This window comes from Marmota monax, unplaced genomic scaffold (genome assembly GCF_021218885.2).
Source record: "Marmota monax isolate L192 unplaced genomic scaffold, Marmota_monax_Labrador192_F-V1.1 WCK01_AAM20220418_F8-fsc00128, whole genome shotgun sequence".
In the NCBI taxonomy this organism is placed as follows: Eukaryota; Metazoa; Chordata; class Mammalia; order Rodentia; family Sciuridae; genus Marmota; species Marmota monax.
Genome location: NW_026693452.1, coordinates 5,177,865 through 5,194,965, shown reverse-complemented (window position 1 = coordinate 5,194,965; position 17,101 = coordinate 5,177,865). Strand labels below are relative to the sequence as shown.

At 40.1% G+C, this 17,101-nt stretch overlaps 1 protein-coding gene across 2 annotated transcripts in view; it reads right to left on the bottom strand.

The window, feature by feature from the left end:
• Tmem150c (transmembrane protein 150C) overlaps positions 1–10,182 on the bottom strand; it is a 65,840-nt gene extending 55,658 nt beyond the window's left edge. The window contains exon 1 of one of the 2 annotated variants that reach the window (XM_046457571.2): positions 10,047–10,182. The gene's annotated coding sequence lies outside the window, so the exon portion shown is untranslated. Of the gene's footprint in view, positions 1–9,786; positions 9,902–10,046 lie in introns of those variants that run through there. The other variant, XM_046457570.2, reaches the window with a different exon arrangement.
• Positions 10,183–17,101: the final 6,919 nt, after the last annotated feature.

The following is a 17,101-nucleotide window of genomic DNA, read 5'->3' as shown; positions in this document are numbered from 1 at the left end:
ATTTGTAAACAGAGGGTGTGGCTATGTCTGGTAAAACTTTATTTCAAATGCTTTGGGATCCCTGCCCTAAAATAAACACATGCCCTAAGATTTTTTAAAATTGTATAATATGACCTTTTATACAAAACAGACAAAGATTCAATTGGAAAGAGAAGGCAAACGTGGCAAGCAAGCAAACCAGGAGCCAGCTCAAACTGAAGTGAGACTTAGGGTACCACGTCAGATTCATATTAAGTCTTCCCGGAAAGACAGCATGTCGAGAACTAATGTAAAATATTCATGGACTCCAAGTAGAGTGGAGTCTCATCCTTCTGTGATGGCTGCAGTCATGCCAAGACTCTGAGAAATAAACCGTGCGACTTCCAAAAACATTTTCCAGCTCTTAGACTCTTGGTAGGGAGCAGTTACCATCCAGAACAATCCTCTTTAATTTTCCACATGAAAAAAAAAATGAGTTAAAACCTTTGTTACAGGGCTGCAGTTGTAGCTCAGTGGTACAGCACTTGCCTAGTATATGTGAGGCACTAGGTTCAATCCTCAGCACCACATAAAAATAAATAAATAAAATGAAGGTATTGTGTCCATCTACAACTAAAAAAAAAATTTAAAAAATCTTTGTTACAAGTAAGAAGGGAGTTACAGTAAGAAAAAGCTATCCTGAGCCAAGGACCATGCTTAGGACAAATACTGCCCATCAAGAGCAGTATTTCTTTTTTAATTTTCTATTTGTTCTTTTTAGATATACATGACAGTAAAATGCATTTTGACATATCATACATATATGGAGTATAAATTCCCATTTTTGTGGCTAAAGGATGTGAAGTTACCTGGTTGTATATTCATATATGAATATAGGAAAGTTATGTCTGATTCATTCTACTGTCTTTCCCATTCCCATCTCCTCTCTGGTCCTCCCACATTCCCCCTGTCCAATCCAGTGAGCCTCCACTCCCCGCACCCACCTGCCTATTGTGAGTCAGAGATGCTGATCCAATATCAAAGAGAATGTTATTAGTTCGGTCTTTGTATTTTTGGGATTGGCTTCTTTCACTGAGCATGATAGTCTCCAGTTCCATCTACACCAGCAAATGTTATAATCTCATTCTTCTTTATGGCTGAGCAATATCCTATTGTATTTATATACACCCCATTTTCTTGATGCATTCATCTATTGAAGGGCATCTAGGTTGGTTCCATAGCTTAACTATTGTGAACTGAGCTCAAGAGCAGCATTTCTCAACTGCTACGTTCATGGCTCTGTTAATAGACACTGACTTTGCTCAGTAGCTTTATCTTAAAAGATCATGATGTACCCCTTTTTGATCATAACTGTATCCTTTCTGCAAATTAGTTACAGGAAATTTTTTGTCTTTTATTTTCTCAGAAACATGCACAATCAAAACATTGGTATGAAATGGCACCTAGTATCTTTTCAGTTAAATCAATGTTTATGCCACATGTAAGAAGAAATTAAAATGGAGGTATCATAGGAAAGATAATCAGCTTTCTCAAGAATGACTGTATTAGCTGCTTGCACCCCTAAAGCTCAGGAAATAATGCCAAGAATTAATAAATTGGATGGCATCAAACCAAAAAACTTCTGTACAGCAAAGAAAACAATTAGGAATGTGAAGAGAGAACAGAATGGGAGAAATCTCTTTAGCTACTCTTTTAACAGAAGATTAATATCTAGAATATATAAAGAACTCAAAAAACTTTACACCAAAAAATAAAATAACCCAATTAATAAATAGGAAAATGAATTAAACAGACACTTCACTAAAGAAGAAATACAAATGGCCAACAATTATATAATGTTCAACATCATTAGCAATTAGGGAATGCAAATCAATATTACATTGAGATTTCATCTCACTCCAGTCAGAATGGTAGTCATCAAGATTACAAATAATAAAAATTACTACAGAGGATATGGAAGAAAGGAATACTTTCACATAGTTGGTGGGATTATAAATTAGTGCAATCATTAAAGAAAACAGGATGGAGGTTCCTTCAAAAGACTGGGCATGGAAATTCCATATGACCCAGCTGCACCACCCCTCAGTATTTATCCTAAAGAATTAAATTCAAGGTCTGGGGTTATAGCTCAGCACATGTGGGGCACTGGGCTTGATCCTCAGCACCACAAAAATTAAAAATAAAAGTTAAAAAAAGGGAATTAAAGTCAAGTGGAATGAGATGAACATCATTATCCTAAGTACATATATGAAGACACGAATGGTGTGACTCTACTTTGTGTACAATCAGAGACATGAAAAAATATGCTCTATATGTGTACTATGAATTAAAAGGCATCTGCTGTCATATATAATGAATTAGAATTTTTTTTAAAAAAATAATTAAAGTCAATATATTATAGCAATATGTGCATACCCATGTTTATAGCAGCACAATTCACAATAGCCAAACTATGAAACCAGCCTAGGTGTCCAACAACAGAAGAATACATAAATAAAATGGGGTATAAATACACAACTAAGTTTTATTCAGCCATAAACAAAAATGAAATTATGTCATTCACAGGAAAATTGATGGAACTAGAGATCATTATGTTAAGTGAAATAAGCCAAACTAAAAGGTCAAGGGTTGTATGTTTTCTCTCATGTGCAGAAGGTACAGAGGAAAAAGGAAAAGAAAGAGGGTGTGGTTCTCCTGAAAATCAAAGGGAGAGCAGTAGAGGAAAGGGACCAGGGGGTAAGAAGAGGGAAGGGAAGGGGAAATACTGGGGGATGATAATGGCCAAATTATATTATATTGTGTGGATGTATGAATATGTAGCAACATATTACGTATCATTACGTACAACTATAATGCACTAATAAAAATGTGGAAAGTAGAAAAAAATAACAATCATATTAGCTGTTAATATAAAAAGGAGATAAAAATGGTTCTTGTGAACTTTGTACTGTCATTGACAAGACTGGAAATTTTTCAAAATGCCATACTTTTGAAGTAGAGGGCATGTAGGGACATACCACCATAAAGGTAGAGAAATGCCACCCTTAGCTTGATATTCCTGCTGCTGCATGAAGGTATGTTTTAGTTGTTAGTATTTCCATATAAATACACTTTAAGTTGCAGTGAAACTAGAATTTAGAAATTACAATACATATATATCCATTAGAAACTCCAGGACAGTTACACTATAGATTTCTTAAAATTTTAATTTACAAACCCTCCTAGTTCAGTAAAAAGTAATATTTATTTTTGAATTGTTTTACAATAATATCAACATTTCTTAACTAACATCTACTTCCCATGAATCAATAGAATGAAAATAATCTGAAAGGATATTTATTAACTAACACATTTTTAAAAATATGACACCCATTTTGGCTATGTAGTCAGTTTTAATTTATTTTTTAAGATTTCCAATTAATGCCATTTAAAATATCTCTTTGACAGCTAAGTAATCAGAAGTGTAAAAAAAAAAACAGGAAGAAATCTACCTCATTAAAAATGAAATATTTGATGAACAGTAAGGCTGTGCTATTTTGGGAGACATTTATGTTTACATTCAGTTGATTATCATTATAATTGCTGCAGAGTTAAATAACACCATTTAAATTACAGACTAATTTCCTCTACTGCCATAGTTAAGCACAATTACTTCTTCAGCTTTGTCTACACTTGTCTAAAAGTATTATGTGACTTTCAATGTTTTTTCAAAGACAGTTCATCTGGCCCCTTCGTATTCCACAGATTGAGTCTGCATCACTGTCCACAGAGATGGGAGATTCTGTAGCTTTGAACAATATCTGAATATCTTAAGGATTTTTATATGTTAGGTAAAGCCTCTGGAGTTTCTGAAGGAGGAAAGTGAGCATAATGGCAAGCTGTGGACTCATATTCTACCTGATGAAGGTGTTGGATAAGGCATCACTTATATTTAGTTTGATCTGTAAGAAAAACTGAAATCTACTTTGCAAAATGCAATGAGCTTTACTTTCTAGATTGCATTAAGAAAAAAATTTCTGGCATCAATTTTAAGACATCTCATTTTATTTGGAATTCTAAAACAACTATTATTTATATATATATATATATATATATATATATATTAAAGAGAGAGTGAGAGAGAGAGAATTTTTTTAAATATTTATTTTTTAGTTTTCGGTGGACACAACACCTTTATTATTCTTTTTATGTGGTGCTGAGGATTGAACCCGGGCCGCACGCATGCCAGGCGAGCGCGCTACCGCTTGAGCCACATCCCCAGCCCCTTTATTTTTTACTTCTTTGATGTGGGGCTGGGAATCGAACCCAGGACCTGGCAAATGAGAGGCAAGTGCCCTACTGCTGAGTTATACCCCAAGCTGTTTTCCTTTTACTTTATTAAAAATACATCATGAGGGCTGAGGGGGGGGGGATCGCAAGTTCAAAGCCAGCTTCAGCAACGGTGAGGCATTTAGTAACTTAGTAAGACCCTGTCTCTAAATAAAATATGAAATAGGGTTGGGGATGTGGCTCAATAGTTGAGTGCCCCTGAGTTCAACCCCCGTACCAAATAAATAAATAAAGTATGGAAATTTAAAAAAAAATACATCATGAGGCACTTAACAGGCAGGTAGTGATTTCGAAAAGAAAATAACTTAGGATACAGTGAAAAAGTGAGGGATTTATGAGATGGACATATCTATTTAAAAGTATTTGTCACTATTTACTACAAACTAGTATGCAAAAGTAAGTGGTTAGAAGAAAAGGAAAACACCTCTGAAGACATAATTTGCAGTTAATGTCGGGGACACTGACATTTCTTTGGGCACCATGATGTGTTTCCAAGGGCATTAACCTTCAGAGACCACAGGCTGGCAGCAGTGAGGTCTTTCCAGTCTATTCCAGATCAAAAACTCCCCTCTTACCCATCAGGCTTCATATTACACAGAAAATAGCTACTGTCAGCTCCCTTCTGCACATGTGCAATGCGGCACAATGTTTTAAGTGTCACAAGTCCGCAGACGTCCATCTATGTGACGCTATCACATTGCAACTTAGGATGGTTGAACATGTGATCAGCCAACAGACTGCCCCGGTTTAGATTCTGACTCCATCACTGACTGGGATGTAGGTACTGAGGGGTAGCAGCAGTGACTACATCAAAGGACTGTTGTGGGAAACAGGCTAATATGTGCAAAGCACTCAGCCTGGTGCACTTGGTAAACACTCATTATTGTTAGTTACTACATATGTCTTATATCCATGTTTCCTGAAGTGGGTCCCAAGCCTAGTTTCATAGGCAATATTTGGCATCATGATTCAGTATGCACATATACACTTATATAATAACAACACAAATGATGAACATCCATATATATAGTGCTTACTGAATATGGACCAAGTTGTGCACAGTCATAATTTAAACCCAGAGGTCCAATTTCTCTAGGGCTCGTAGCCACTATTCTCCACTGCCTTGTGGCCTTGTAGGTGATATACCTGGAGGAAACAAAAGTTTTATCTAACACTGGAAACCCTCACTAACAAGAATGCACAGAGATGATTTCATTCTATCATATATTCTGTTTCAAAAGAAAAATGCTGATCCTAACTTGTTAAATTGATTTCAAGACCTAAGACATGAAGTTTGAAAAATACTATGGTGTTGTATGAAATGTTTTGTTTTGTTTTTTAAGAAAATATCAACATAGATTTTTAAAAAGTTAAATATGCATTTCATTTCAGAAGTTCTACATTGTTACTGGATTTGTGGAGAACATTTCCTAAAGTTATTCCTAAAGTTATTCAAGCATCCCCATTACCTTGTGGGATGGACACTAATTTGGACAACTTCACTGTAGGGGGTTAATATCCTCAGGACAAAGACAATGTTAGGTTTATCTTCACCTACAATTTAATTAGTATATCCAAACACAAATGTCTAAATAAGTAACTGAGGGAGAGTTCCTCCCAGAGAAGGGGAACCCCCAGGGCCTTGAGGTCTGGCCTGGAGAGAGGTATATAGGTCCCTAAACTAGGAAAGGAAGGATCACTCATCCCAGAGTCATGCAGGGAACTGTCTTATAAAACACTAAATGTGTGTTTCTTGCCACAGCCAAAACAAGAGTTTAAATCAAAGCAAATTAGTTTAAAATTGAAACAACATAGTAGATGCTAAATCAAATCCACTTAATAGTTCTACTAAAGATAAGGATAGGTTGTATTTTAAGTGGATTTATTAACCCCCCAGGCTGCACTGGGCAAGGGGATTTGGGTTTGAAGCCCTAGGGAAAGAAACTAAGCAAGGGCCCAACAAAGAGAGGCCTTGTGGGATGGACCCTAATTTGGGAAACTTCACTGTAGGGGGTTAATATCCTCAGGACAGAGACAATGTTAGGTTTATCTTCACTTACAATTTAATTAGTATATATTTAATTAGTCATGATTTAAACCCAGAGGTCCAATTTCTCTAGGGCTCATAGCCTTCAGCTGCTCCTTGAGCCAGAGGTACCCCCGTCAGACTTTTCACAGAGCTTCGGTTACTGCATGTGTATGGCAGAGGGGAACAGTTCTGCATAACTTCCTACTTCCTACCTTTCTCCAAATCCCCACTCTCCACCTTGAAAAAAATGAAGAGTACAGAAACCATCTCTAAGAATACATGATCTATACTGCGCAGGAGAGCATACAATGCTGAAGTTCATGAACATACACATGGGGTCAAGCATCCAAACAGTTCTGGGTGATGCTTACTTTGTGGAAATTAAAAAGGTAAAGCTGTTTTTAGAATAGAATTGAACTTCAACATAAAGCACCTTCTTCAGAGTAAATGCAAGTGCTTCCTCATAAAACAGAATAACAGTCAAGTCTTAATTCCCAGCATTATCAATGCCAATTTCTACTGCCTTGTAATTAATGGATAATTGCCATCAAGTGCTATCTCTATAGGAAATGGGTAGAAGGATTTAGAGCTGTACTGTCCAGTATGATAGCCTCTAATCCTATGAATCTACTTAAATTAATTAAAGCTAAATAAAATTCAAAGTGCAGTTTCTCAATTGCACTAGCCACATTTCAAGTGTTCAGTAGTGGTTCATGGCTATCATATCTGACACACTATAGAACATTTCCATCACTGCCAAAAGTTCTGTTGACAGCACAGATCTAGAGAAGGCTATTTATAGATGTTAAAAAGGAAATTTCTCAGTTGATAAAAGAATTGCAAGTTCAATCTACCAGAGCTGGCTTGACTCAGAACAGTGTGGGGTTGAACTGAAGGTGACTGCCAAAGATTCCATTATTATCTCAAAATATCATCCCAACTATTCTTTCCAAAATCTTTTTGCATTAAGACTTTGCATTGCCACAAGTCATTTTTCAACATTCAAACAACATAGCAGAAAATATTTGGCAATAATGACACTTTAAAGTTCCAATAAAAAAAAATATATATATATATATATATATATATATATATAATCAGCTTTGGAAATAAAAGTCTATAATTAAAGTAAGTAGGGACATACTTCTGTTTATGATAAGGAAAATGCAAATTGCATACCTGGGTCTAGTCCCTTTTGTTGATCTTTCATGAACTTAGAGCCAGCTTCCATAATACTTGAACTTTGTAGCATGTTTGGGTCACTTTAACACAAATCTCATTTGGGCTTCATAAGAACCTAATCATCACTATACTACTGACTCAGAATGCTATAGATTTCCTTAGGAAGGAGCAGACTAACAGGTTAAGTTATCTTGTCAGTATCTATTTTGCTAAACTGATTACTAAACTGATCTCAAATGGCTAAGATTGCAGGGGCCAACTAGCTATACTCCCTCCTGACTCCAGGCTGCCTTGCTAATCTGGCCACTGTACTGCAGAGATGTGAGCCACAGGGGAAACCAAGAGTGCAAAGTGCCTTTTCCTCTTGACAATCACAAAGCAGGTAAAGTAAGCCCCCCAAACCCTTGCAAGGTTGTTATAAACATGGTTATGGTAGTTCTTTAGCAAAGGCTAAACACAAAGCATTATTTTGTTCATAAAAAAATTACTCCATAAGGAAAACTATCTCTATCCCACAGCAACTTGTAAAAGGCATTTAATGAGAAATATATGAATTAGGCAACTGCTATCAAGATAATGCAATGCTGATTTAAATAATCCAAACAGACTGCATTCAGCTAATGGCAGATTATAATAAACATGCATTTTTCAAATACTTTAATATGTTTGCTCAATGTCATAACATCTGTCAACTAGTCATTGTTAGCAAAACTTCTTTACCCTTTTATTTACCATATTCAGTTTGTGAACTTCCAACTTGGGGCACTTGCAAAATATGTATTATAAGCATGTAATAAATATAAATACAGAGCACATAATTAAAATTCCTATGCTTATGCCTTGAAGATTAAACTCACATTTCTAGTTCATTAAGAGATGACAACTATAGTTAATCTTGAAAACATGGTGGCTCTAGGTCACATACAAGAAAAAGTTTGGGACTTAACGCATGAGAACCAAGACTGTAGAATTCTTTGATCTGCAAACATCACAAATACAAACCTAATAATTTTTTTCTTGAAACAGAAAACTTTAAGTAGGTCAGCTTGTTAACTGCTACGATGGACTTTATACATTCACATTTGCTTAGCCTTTTGATGAACTGCAGCCCAGAATGGAGTCACAGCCCTGCATTACTAAAATCTATCTTCAATTCAAGCAGAGAACTGAAGAAGCAGAAACTGATATTGCCCTTCAGGCTTTGTTATTGTAATAGAGCCAAGAACAGTTTTGTTCCGTTCTTTAACATGTCATTAGTATGCTTGCTTCCCTAACAGGAGCACGCATGTTAAGAAGCCAGAATGGGATCACTCAGGGAGAAGTGCAGTTCTCGTTCCACCTGGGCTACGTTATCACATTCTAAGTCACAATCCTGGCTCAGCCCTGAAATGATCTGGCCGGAATAAACCTGACCAAAAATATCAGTGAAGTGTTTGGGATATAATAAAGTGCTGAAGAGGTAGGAGTGGGAGGAGAGGAATAAATAGGGAGAAAAGGAATGTGAATTTAAAATGGAAAAACCTTCATCCTCCCTTTGATTCATTTAAAGACGGGAAACCACTAAACAAGGGCTCTAACGAAACATCCATCACTTTATTATTGCATTGGATAACCAAGGAGCCTCCGAAACCCACCCACCGCGGCCACCTGGAGAAACTGAAAATCCCATTTCTTCCCAAATGTGTGCGCCTAGGAAAGAGGAAAGAAAGCAAGACTGTGCTTTTCGAGTGAAGGGCGGTGCACAGGGCAAAGCAAGTTAGTGCCTCCTTCCCGATGCCCTGCTTCCCTTCCCGAGCCCGCCTGACTTGGCTAGCGGCGAAGTGAACGCAGAATGGCAGAGGGACCGGGAGGTCAAACTTAGGGTCGTTTTTCTCCAGGGGAGTCCACCCCATAACCGAAGGATGGGGCGCGGGGTGGAAACACCTGTCAAAGGGCCGGGCCGGGGCCGCGGCCGGCGGACGGCACTGCGGCGCTGGGGACGCGGTGCGCCGGCTCCAGCGCTCAGGGCAAGCGGCGAAGAGCCAGCAGCGACACTGTCACTCGCTCGGGAGCCTGCGCCCGCGGAAACCAAGGGACGGCCAGCGCCCGCGGCGCTCTGGGGAGGGGTCCGGAGCCGAGAGGGGCCCCGCAGCCCGGCGGACCCGCCGCCCCAGTCCCGCTGCAGCGCCCGCCGCCCCCGGTCTCCGCCTCCCTGCTGGGCGCGGAGCCGGGCTGGACGCCCCCTGGCTGCCAGCCGGCCCGGACGGAGGAGGGGGCGCCGCGCCTACCTGCTCCGGTGCGGCGGGGCCGCGGTCGCCTAGCGGGGCCGTGACCTGCGGCGACGGCGACGGCGGCAGCAGGCGCGGTGGGGAGGGCGCTTCCTTCAGGAAGGGGTGGGATCTGCCCGCCCGCGCGCTGGTCCCCTCCCGCCGCACCGCGGCCCGCCCCCGACTTATTCTGGGGTCCCCGCTGCTAGGCCTCCCGGGAGAACAGAGCCCGCCGGGTCTCGGGCTTAGACACCCCCCACCCCCGGGCCCCTCATAGTCACCCGGGGCTGGAGCCGGGTGTGGACGGTCGAACCTCTTCCTTCCAAAGCCTTTGTGGACGCGTTTGCCTGGCGCGCCTCACCCAACAAAAGGAAGGACAGAATCAGGGATCCTCCGCCTGGTGGTTATTTATTCCTGACCTGTTGTAACCTTCTGGCTGGTTCCCTTCTGTCCCCACACCTAGGGTTTTTGCATATAGCAACTAAAATTCATTTTCATGCTCACTGGCTGAATGTGGTTCTCCGACACTCAGTGCTCTCCCGCGGTTTTCTTTCATCCTATGGAACAAACAGGGCCAACTTCTGACCCTGTCGATAAACTGCGGCGGACTCAGGTCCACCCTCCCAGCGCCGGCTTGCTTTTTTCCTCTCGTGTTTCGTCCGAGTCCGTCATAAAACTGTATTCATGAGCATTTTAATAGCTTCCCCCACCCCAGACCCCAGCCTCCCAGTGGCACCATTCTAGCAGCAGCGTGGGTCAATGCCATTTTTATTACACGCCCATGGTTAACTTAGGATCCAAACGCAGCCTTAGTGTCCTCCTTATCCAAACCTCCCCAGTCAGTCTGACCGCCTTGCTTTGGGGAGCTTTCAGACCATCCCGATCTTTTAAACTGTTGCCTCTCAAAGCCTGTCTCCCCGATTCAACCTACTCAGATTCTCCAATTCGACATTCTTTTCCAGAACTCTCCTGTTCCCCAACGAGATTTGAGATTATTGTCTACGTGTATGCACATTGATTTCTTGTAACTGTTCTGTGCTAGCTGCTGGACTGTTACTTTCTCGAGATCGATTGGCCTTCTCCTGTTTTTTCCTTATCTTAATGAATATGACTATAACTTATCCAATTCAAACAGCAAAAACAAAAACTTAATCCTAGTCTAGTATCCGCTGAAAGTATAAGCTAAATTTTGTGGGGGTTAATCCATGAGTATTTTCCTGAGGAGAGTAACTGACTTTTTCATCAGATTCTCAAAGTGGTCTATGAAATCTCCCAAAGTTTAGAATTGTTTGAGGCCCATCCCTGAATCCTGTCTCTAATGATACCCCTATTCACTGTCTTCCTGTGCCCCTCATTTCTTTCTAAGATGACTGAAAGAGCTTTTCAGCTAGACCTCCTTCCAATTCATTGTTTTAAAACCTCTAGATCCATCCAAAAAAATTGGTAGTTCCTCTCAACTGTGTCTGAACGTCAGAATTACCAGTGGGGGCTTTAAAAAATATATATAAATGCCTAGGTCCACCTCAAATGAACTGAATCAGAGCTTGGTTATGGACCAGGTGGAGCCAGGACATGGGTATTTTGATGACGAAGCACACGCGATGTTTTAATGCTTATAACAGTCTTGTTATCCTGTTATTGGGAATAGGATCCCTAGTTTGTAAAATTACTTTTTTTTCCCTCTTCTCTGTGGAAGGACTGAGAATCCCTGCACCATGTTTAATTTACTTGAAATTTTTCATTTTAATTTTCACTTAGAGCCAAGTTTTTTTTTTTTGTTGTTGTTGTTGTTGTTTGTTTGTTTGTTTTGTTTGAGCCACTTTTGTTAAGAAACTAACTTGAGTGTGTTTATGGACAGCAGACTCAGTGCCATTTATCAGCAGTACTAAATCACTGTCACCTTCATCTCCAAAATATCCATCCAAATCAACCCCAAGAGTGAAATGAATTACATTCCTGACAGTGATATTGACTGCTTGAAACAGTATGTTAAAATGCTGGCCATAGAAAGTGTGGATTGTTGTAAGCAGATTCTGTTAATATTATGAAAGTTCTGCTAAATTATCTAGAGCTGGAGAGAACTGAAGATAAAATATAAGTTTAACTATGATTTTACTTTTCTTTTATTGTTTTTGGTATCCCACTCATTAAAATCAGTTGTCCACCATGTATTCATTGTGACCTTAGATATTTTAAAATTGTGTATAAGTAAGATCAAAATACCATTTCAGAACTGGTTATCTTTAAAAAAAAAAAGTGCATAAGGATTCACCCCATACCTTTAAATGACCTATTAAGAGTGTTCCAAAATGCTTTAGGCTGTGAGGAAAGGGCACAGAGTTAAAGAATGAGCAAGAAAGAAACAAGACTTAAGACCTAGAGATGATGCCAGTCACAAATTTTGTGAGTGGATAGAAATTAATATTCAGGGACATGGTTATTCTACAGGACCACAAGGAGCCATTGTGATTTCTACACCACACTACTCTATAAGTTGGCACACCCTTCCTCTGGTAACCAACACAAGGTTGCATCCATCTGAGTATGGTGTCTGTTTTTCTTATGTAAGTGAAGTTGTTATGTAACTGAAATGACAAAAGAACATTTACGATTATATAGAAATTCTATATTCCTGTTCATTTTCTTTTTCTTGGGCAGTCAATTTGCTGTTGTTATTTAGGATTCAAATCACTTCCCTTATTCATTTGAACAAACAGACTTGAGAAGCACTGCTTAAGAGATTCTGGAAATCCCTGTTGCTGGTCAATAGCAAGGAACTCTGTTATAATAAAAGTCTCTGTATAACAAAGTTATTGCCAACCCTTATCCAATAACCAGTAATTTCAGTAATCTCTGATAAGCAACCAACCATACAAAGCTTATTGAAATGGCATTTTATCTTTACCAAAATCTACCTATTAAAAAAAAAAAAAAAAAAAAAAAAAACCTTGCAAGAGGCAATTGGACAAAGAATAAAAATACATTTGGTAACAGGATGCTCAATGGGAGCTACTATTTTCTCCCATTTTGACAGAGTCCCCAGGTAATAGTTGCCAACCATTCCCACATACCAAACAAGGTGCTGAATCACCATGTGTGTTCCCTTAAACTCTCACCTACCTTAAGGAATAAAGGGGTGGAAGTTGATGCTGACCAGGTTGCTGTGGCTTAGGGAAGGTGTCAGCAAAATCATCAAAGTCATCAGTGTTCTAAGAGCCCCTCCTCAGCACCGAGGGGGCTTTTCTCTCATCTGGTAAGAGAAACTTCAGGCAGACATCTCGGAGAGCTGGGTATGTGTCCGCTGCAATTTGGAGAACACTGTGGACTGGTGTCTGGCTCACGCCTGAGAGAGCAGAGTTGGTGAAAGTGGCCTGAACACCAAGTAGGGACTGTGTGGAGGAAGTAATTTACTCCCCCAGGAGACAAATCTAAGTGTGACACAGTGTGGGGCTGACTTTGATCCTGCTCAAGATGACCACTTGGAAAGGCAGAGAGATCTCGAAGAAAGAGGTCAGAGTTTGCCGCCAGATCCCCAGAGTAGGGATAAGAATCTGAAGCCACCAGTCAGAGGCAATAAGAACTTGCCTGTGCAAGGGAATGAATGAGATGTACCCCAGCAGGAGCAGGGGTAGTGAATGGGGCTCCAACAAACCCAGAGAGGCACCCACAAGAAGAGGTGGAAGCATTTGCTATGAGCCAGGGAAGCCATGTCACCTAGAGCTATCCCAACCTTTCTACTTCCTTAGCTCTCTCTTCCCCCCACCCCTCCATCCTACAAAAGTGAGGGTAATGGAGGGGAGAAGAGCCAGACTGGAAGCAATACAGTGCCTCCCATCACCCCCTTTTCCCACTGAAATTTGGAGGGCTTTTTGATTCTGTGTGTTATTACACTATATCAAAAATATTAATGACTGAAATAAGATTGTATTTTTGGCTGATAGTGACCTGAGGCCTTTTTATTACTTGAAAGTTACTTGTAGAGCCTATGCGTTCATTCATCCAAGTGGCAGGAAAACAACCAGCCCCACAGAGCAGGTTGGAACAGGGCTGGTGGGAGAGAGCTAAAGCTGTGTCATGTTTATACCATGGGTCCTACTGGGTCAGTGTATCGGCTCTACAGCAATCCATATCAAACCTCTGAGGATGTCTCTTCTGGCATTTTACCTGAATTAAGTGAAATGTGCCAAGAAATCCCTTTTGTGAGTGTATATAAATTATGATTCAAGCTTTCCCATAAGAAAGTTAGCATTAAGGATACAGGATTAAAGAGCTGGGATACTCAATGTTGGTTTAACCTTCTATCATAGCTGTCTGCTGAGGTTTTCTCATCTTTAAAGGGCTCAGATTATATGATTGTCAAGGTCTCCTTCGGTCAGAAAATTCTATTTTCAAAAGGCTACAGCATGCCATAGATCAAGGACCAATTTTCCAGGCTGTGCTCCACAGGGCAAGCAGCCCTCACATCAGCATATCAGGCGTGGGAGAGGAGCAATGGTTTGGAGTGATAAGGAAGAAGCATTTTCAAAACGAGGTACTGACAAGTACCAAAATGCCTTCCTTTGGAGGCGACTTGTGGCTAAGGGTGATGTGATTGCCTTGGCGACAGTTTCCACATTAGGTACTTGGCGACTGTGAATTGGGAATCCCCAAGCACTTTTCCTGTATTCTCTTGTGTGTTAGGTATTATCACTTTCGCTCTCCTCCTCCCCCGGAAATCAGAATTACAAAGCAGTCTGAGACTGGTGTTCCAGGGGGGAAAACCTCAAATAAAGACCAGATTCCATGTTCTAAAACCCACTATATTGGTCTGTAGTTTTCTTTCTTTGAAGTGTCTTTGTCTGGTTTAGGTATCAGGGTGATGTTGGCCTCATAGAATGAATTTGGAAGTTCTCCCTCTTTTTCTATTTCCTGAAGTAGCTTGAAAAGTATTGGTATTAGTTCCTCTTTAAATATGGGGTAAAAATGGGAGTTCATAACCCACTTGAATCAAAGTGTGAAATATGATATATCAAGAAATTTGTAATGTTTTGAACAACCAACAATAAAATAAATAAATAAATAAATAAATAAAATAAAACCCACTATAGCTCCATTTTTTTTCCCATGTTAACTAAGCGACTGTTGTTTGCTACAGACTAATCCAAAAGAGTATGAACAGTTTTGATTTCAATCAATCCCTTCTTTGGACCTTTTTGCCAAAGATGCATTAAGTTTATGGAAGATATCTCTTATTTATTTGATTTAAAAACACCTTCTAAATGGGAGAGCTCAAGATTGATCATTTTTAGGGTATAGTATTCTTTTCATCAGAAATGGCTGATTTTGAGGAATTTAGGTGGTTCTTATTCAGTCTGGAAGTTCTAACCAAACTTCAGCCCTATAGTTTTATTGCCGCACTCTGTTGTCTGGCACGCAGTCTCTATCTACTCTTTGAACTCAAGAGTTAACACCAGACAGAGTATTGAGCCTTCTTGGATTCTGCTACGCAGAACAGCTAGTGTTCCATAGGTTGGTGCCCTTTCTTCACTAATTGCTAAATATCACCCCTGTTTGGAGGCTGTTTGAAAACATACCCCAATGGGGGCTGGGGATGTCAGCACCACATACAAACAAAGATGTTGTGTCCGCCGAGAACTAAAAAATAAATATTAAAAAAAATTCTCTCTCTCTCTCTCTCTCTCTCTCTCTCTCCCACTCTTTCTTTAAAAAAAAAAAGAAAAGAAAACATGCCCCACTGATTGAACCCAGGTCCTCACATGTGCTAGGCAAACCCTCTATCATGAGCTATACCCGCCAGCCCTCCACAATCCTCTATCTTTGCCCCTCCCTCTCTCCTCCCACCTTTAAAAAAATGAAGGTCCCCCACTTCATGCCTAAATCTACCAGTTCTTATTCTTTATCCTGTCCTCTCTCAGCAGGCATCTAATCCCTCCCTCTCAGTGTTTCCTTCTTAACCTACATATGTATGACATTTCTTCCTCCCTAAAGTCACCTTCCTTAGATCGTGCTTTCTCAGGCAAGCTCCAGTGTCATCACTTCTCTTCAGGGAGGAATTTCTCAAGTGTAGGTTTTACTTGCTACCTCCCCTTTACCTCCAGTCTTTGAGTTACTTTCAGCTCCCAGAAGTCTGGGTTCTGCACCTACTGTGCAGGCCTGTGATCCCTGCGGTTCAAGAAGCTGAGACAGGAGGATCAGGAGTTCAAAGCCAGCCTCAGCAACTTAGCAAGGCCCTAAGCAACTTAATGAGACCCCATCTCTATACAAAATAGGGCTGGGATTGTGGCTCAGTGGCCTTGCACACCTGGGTTCAATCCCTGGAAATAAACAAAACAAAAATGGCCCTTGTAGATTCACAGTGAATGACTTCCAAGGCCCTGGGTTCCCCTTACTGCAGGGACTCCCACTCTACTTTGCTATCCTCAAAACTCACATGTGCTTTTGTTCCTGAGTGTCCTTGAATCTCCTGGATTTCCTTCCAGCTCTCTAACTGCTTCCTGCATACTTCTTCACCAGAAGCTGCTCCTTTAGTGACATGGTCCTCCATACCTGGCACCCTGTGCTCTTCTCTAACACTGTGGTCTCTCCCTCTGTGCAAAGTTTTGTTTTTTTTTTCCTGATGACCCCCCAAATGCTTATACATTCTGGGTCTTTCACGAGCCAGGCAGTGCCTTTTTCTCTTCCAGTGATCTCAAATTCACTCAGTAATTAGGTCCTACATCTTAATCCTGCTTTGACAGAGTCTTGGGAATCTTTCTCCTTTTCACCTCTTCGCCTTAGTGGGCCTGCTTGCTTTGCTTTCTTTTCCCTTTCTTATGGTCCCCCATTTTCTCTTTTATACTTTATTTCACTTTCTTTTTGAATACATAGTTCTACATGCTGAATTAAAAGGTGAAAAAATCCAAATATATAGAATGAGTAAGTTAATACCCTCTCATTGCCTCCAACCCCTTCCTTCTGACCTCCAATGTTAGCCTGGTATGTATCCTTTAGAAATCTTTTCATGCTTGTACAAACTTATATTCCCATTTTTAACATAAAATGGGGTGATAGCATATATGTTTGTGTGTTTGTTTCTGTCTTTTCTGACTTAAAAGTGTATCATAGATATCCAGTGGAGTCAATAGAGAGCTGACTCATTTTTTGAAATCACAGTTTTATTGAGATATGATTCACATACCATGCAATAAAGGTACAATTCAATAATTTTTCATGTATTCTCCATAATCAATTTTAGTACATTTTCATCACCTCAAATAAGTCCCATACCATTCTTCAATCCTCCCCGCCCCCATCTGTCCCATAGATTTTCCTATTTTGGATATTTCATATAATTGGA